The sequence below is a fragment of the Octodon degus genome, unplaced genomic scaffold, assembly GCF_000260255.1.
Source record: "Octodon degus isolate 3935 unplaced genomic scaffold, OctDeg1.0 scaffold00026, whole genome shotgun sequence".
Classification (NCBI taxonomy): Eukaryota; Metazoa; Chordata; class Mammalia; order Rodentia; family Octodontidae; genus Octodon; species Octodon degus.
The window spans coordinates 13,210,468-13,215,536 of NW_004524602.1; the positions used below are offsets into that span (position 1 = coordinate 13,210,468).

At 49.2% G+C, this 5,069-nt stretch overlaps 1 long non-coding RNA gene and 1 pseudogene across 1 annotated transcript; one reads left to right on the forward strand and one right to left on the reverse strand.

The window, feature by feature from the left end:
- Positions 1–543: 543 nt before the first annotated feature.
- On the forward strand, positions 544–1,354 carry LOC111816080. The gene is made up of 3 exons (XR_002820592.1): positions 544–630; positions 762–879; positions 1,320–1,354. It is a non-coding gene; the product is annotated as an uncharacterized LOC111816080 (long non-coding RNA).
- Positions 1,355–4,213: 2,859 nt separating this feature from the next.
- On the reverse strand, positions 4,214–4,709 carry LOC105741868 (annotated as a pseudogene).
- Positions 4,710–5,069: the final 360 nt, after the last annotated feature.

Sequence of the window (5,069 nt, forward strand, 5' to 3'; positions counted from 1 at the left end):
ATGTGTGAGAGTGTGTGAGAGTGTGTGTATGAGAGCGTGTGTGTGTATGAGTGTGTACTTGTGCGCATATGTGTGAGCATGTGTGAGCATGTGTGAGTGTGCATGAGCGTGTGTGTGTACACGCGTGTGTGCATGCAAATGTATATGATGAAGGATACAAGGCAGGCACTTATGCCACTGAGGTATCTCTCTGGCCAGATGATGGATACAAGGATGATGGTCACACTAAATTATTGGTGGTGACAATTCAGTGGAGTGGGACCTCAAGAGGTTAACTTATTTTCTTGCACTTTTCGTGTTAGTTAAAATTTTAAAATAGGGTACTTATTTACATAATTGGGGAAAAATTGCAAAGTCTTTTTCATTGTTGGAAAAGATTTCTGGAGAAAGGAAGAGAGAGAGCAGACATGTCTTTGTTCTGCAAGTGAGCAGGGAGCTGGCCTGAGCAGCCCTGCTGGGTCGCGCTTCTGTAGGGCGCGCCTGGCCCCGCCCGCCCTGGAGGACAGAGAGCACCGACCGCGAGGGCACCAGTGACCCGCGTGCACGGTGCGCTTGACTCCCCTTGGCCGCGCATCGTGACACCACAGTGCATCTCCATGGCTCTGGCCTCTGCCTTGGGCCACTTGTCAGGTATTTCTGGAGTGGAGGAAGGAGGAAGAGGGGGCAGGGTATGTAGGGCCTCTCTCAGCGCAAAGGGACCCCACAGAAGAGCCAGCACAGGGCTTCAGCTGCTCAGTAATTCAGGCCCATGTGCTCATTAGCGAGATGAAGACAACTGTCGGTGCTCTGCTGCCTGCGCAAGCCCTGGACCTGGCACTGGGCAAGACTGCTGTCTGCTGGCCACAAAGGCTTAAACTGTCCAGGAGACTTGGGACACAGGTGGGCTGGCACCGGCCGCAGCATCCGCCCAGGGGCTCCTCAGACATCTGCTGAGCCACCACTGCCAGGGGTGGGGCAATCCGCTCCAGGCTGCATCAGTAAGAGTCCTGGGAGAGGTACTTGTCCTCCGGAGCGGAGACTTGTTTGGGGACAGAAGGTGCTTGGACTAGTTAGGCGGGAGAGGCCTGCAGGAGAAGTGCTGGCCGATGGGACCTCGGGACAGCTCGCAGAGCCTGCCACCTCTGACTCTCTCTGCATCCCTCAACAGAAACCTTCCCCTTAGGAGAGTTTAAGGGACACCCGTGGTGGTGGTGGCGGCGGCGGTGGTGGTGGTGGTAGGGTGCTTGCAATCTGCAAACAAGCACCTTATCTTGGGCTCCAGAGGTGGGGTCAGAAATCCTTTTAGTTATTTTAATTTTTAAAAAACTTATTTGGTACAGGGTCTCACTACACAGCTCCAACTCGCAGTGATCCTCCTGTCTCGGCCTCCTCAGTGCTGGGATTACAGGTGAGCACCACTATGCCTGGTTTTGGTGGCTGGCACGGTGTGCCCAGGATTCCAGGGCTGGCACAGCATGCGGTACCAGGGATCGAACCCGGGTCCTTGCCCTTGCCAGGGCCTAGACAGTAAGTACTGCCCTTGTTCCTCTTCCTCTTCCTCTCAAACCTTTAAAAATATAAAAACCCTTCTTGGCTCACAGCCCTCACAAAAATGAGGCAAAGGCCAGATCTGGACTGCCCTGGGGGCTCCTGAGCTCTGTTCCAGGGTCCGGGGACGTAGCACAGTAGAAGAAGTGCTTGCAGCAGAGATCAGGTATCAGTATTACCAACAGTGAGACCAGGCCTTGGTTCGGGTGCACTGTGGTTATTGTCGCATAAATATTTCTCAGGACATTTTGTAAGCCGAGTACTCTGTACTTTATAGAAGGTGGGGAATCCAGGCTCAGAGGAGCTCACTTTTTCAAAGCCTTTCAGACAGGAAGTGGCAGAGGCCGGACTTGAACCAGCAACCATTTCGCTCACACACCCTCCCTGAAGCCCTGCACCACACCAGCCTCAGCTTTGCCATGTGCAGGCGCAAGGGGCCTGCGATGGTGCGTTTCCTTCTGATGGGGCCAAAGAACAACCATGTAGCTAATGGAAAATGCAGGAAAAAATGGAATGGAGATGAGGATTTCGGTCACTCCTGGATTCCTAGGTCCTTTTGTGTCTTGGAATCTTCATTTGGTCATCTCCGAAACCAAGGGCCAGTGGTGATAACTGTGTCCCTGCTGCCCCTCACACTCTAACAGGGGGCTCTTTTCAAGTATTTATCAATTCATTCAATACACACAGAGCTCCATTCCAACAATGGTCTGATCTGTATAAAGGAGGTCTGATCTGTATAAAGGACTACATATGATTACTCTTTAAAAGAGTTGGAAAACATGGGCTAGGGAGATAGCTCAGTGGTCTAAGTGCCTGTCTGGCAAGTGAAAGGACCCAGGTTTGATTCCCGGTCCGCATGCTGAGCTGGCCAGTAAAACCAGGCGTGGTCGTGCACGCCTGTAATCCCAGCACTTGGGAGGCTGAGACAGGAGGATCACAATGAGTCTGAGCTGTGGAGCAAGACCTTATACCAAATAAGTAAATGAGTAAAAGAATTTTTAAACTTTTTTTTTTTAAAAGAATAGGAAAATAGTTACCAGTTCTGTTTTTCCTTTAAATGTTATCACTTTCAAACGTGGGGAAATTAAAATGCAGGAAATAAAATAGATACATATGTTCCTTCCTAGGGTGAATTACTTTATAGAAAAAAGGCACTTTGGCAAGGCAGGCCCCTGCCTGGGAAGTGGCTGCCGCCCCTCAGCCTGGTCCAGAGTGCGCAGGCTGATGGCCGGGTCCTCAGCACAGAACAAGCAGCAGAGAAGGGCTGCAGTTGCTGGCTGTCATCTCAGACAATCTGCTCAGCAGGAACAAGCCCAAGGCATGAGCAGCGGCCAGAGGCTTCCTCTGCGGGGCTGCTGGGAGCAGCTGACACAGGACTCCAAGTCCTGGCTCCGGAGCAGAAGCAGAACAAGGACAAGGTAAACTCAGCCAAGTACATGTGGGCAGGGTAGCAATGGAAACCCACTTTCTAAAAGAAGAAACAGGCCAAGGAATCTGCAGCACACCTTCAGCAGGATGTTGCTCTGGGGTGTGAAACCTGGTAGGTAGTGTGTTGGGGTTACTCGGGAGGGCTCACCTCATCATCGGCCACCTTCCTTTCCACAACCCCTGGGCATCCCTGAGCTTCTTTTTGGGTGAGTTGGGGGAGGTACGGCAGGTCAAAACTTTCTATACCAACCTGAACATTTGCACTGTTGGTTTAAAAGCAAAGATGGGTATCAGCCAGCCAGCACCTTTACAGGAATCAAGGCTGGTGGTACAAACAGTCCTAGGGGCCCTGATCTTCCTACTGCTTATGTGGTTACAGGAAAGAAGGGGAGCTTTCAGCTGGAACCACCATCTTCCAGTAATTTGCCAAAATGACTAACACAAAGGGCAAGGGGAGGAGAACCTGGTATATGTTCTCAAGGCCTTTTAGAAAACGTGGGGTTGTTCCTTTGGCCACATACATGCAGATTTACAAAAAGGGTGATATTGTAGACATCAAAGGAATTGGTACTGTGCAAAAAGGAAGACCTCACAAATGTTACCATGGCAAAACGGGAAGAGTCTACAACGCTACCCAGTATGCTGTTGGCATTGTTGTAAACAAGCAAGTTAAGGGCAAGATACTTGCCAAGAGGATTAATGTGTGTACTGAGCATATTAACCACTCAAAAAGTCCTGATAGCTTCCTGAAATGTGTAAAGGAAAATGATCAGAAAAAGAAGGAAGCCAGAGAGAAAGGTACCTGGGTTCAACTGAAGCACCAGCCTGCCCCTCCCAGAGAAGCACACTTTGTGAGGACCGATGGAAAGGAATCTGAGTTGTTGGAACCTGTTCCCTGTGAATTCATGGCATAAACTGTGGACATTGCTCTGCTATTCAGCACTCAATTGGCAGCTTAATTGTCCTAGGTCCTACTTAAAAATAAAATCATCCTGTGTTGTAAGGGTGGTTTTCTTAGTTGAACAGGTATATGGTGCCTTAAAAAAAAAAAAAAAAAGTTAGTTAGCTTTATTCATAAGCCTAAACTTAACTCTGCAATCCAGTTACATTTGGAGGGAAGCAAGGAAAACACGGACCCCAAAGAACTGAGATAAGAGCAGAAATGATGGGGCGTTTTGAGCAGGTAGGGCACAGGGCGCTCTCCTGAGCTAGAGCAACAGTCTGGTCTGGTGGTGGCAGTACACACAAGTGACACGCCTTACAGCTGCGCACAGGTGGTGATGGTAGTCTTCTTGCTGGTCTTCCTGTTCCTAGACCCGAAGCGTTCCACAGCCTCCACCATGCTCATGCCCTCTTTCACCTTCCCGAAGACCACGTGCTTGCCATCCAGCCACTCCATCTTGGCAGTGCAGATGGGAAACTGGGACCTGTTTGTGTTCGGTTCAGCATTTTATCATGGATAAGATACCCAGGCCTGTATGCTTCAGGATGAAGTTCTCATCATAGAGTTTCTCCCTGGAGATGGACTTGCTGCCAGTGCCACTGTGGCGTGTGAAGTCACCACCTTGGCACATAAATCCTGGAATAATTCTGTGAAAGCAGGAACCCTTATAACCAAATCCTTTCTCTCCAGTGCTCAGAGCATGAGAGTTTTCTGCTGTCTTTGGAACTTTGTCTGCAAACAGCTTGAAAGAGCTGCAGCCCAAGGGCTCGCCGTCGGCAGCAATATCGAAGAACACGGTGGAGTTGACCATGGTTGGCACAAATGACTAAGAGGATGGACAGAGGCATCTGCAAAGCCTGTGGTGCCTTCTCACCTCAGAAATATTTGCAGCAGATTTTCACTGTACCTGGTAACTGTGTCTAGTCTTACCCTTCAGTGTTTTTCTTGCTGAAAGATACTGCTGAGGAATTGTACAGGTGTGTACCCAAATACTCAGACATTTTTAAATTACTTATATTGGCCTGAAGATCCAGTAAATCACCATGGGGAAAAGATGTATCAAAATAAATGAAAGTCACTGAAGAAGAAGAAGAAGAAGAAGAAGAAGAAGAAGAAGAAGAAGAAGAAGAAGAAGAAGAAGAAGAAGAAGAAGAAGAAGAAGAAAGAAGGA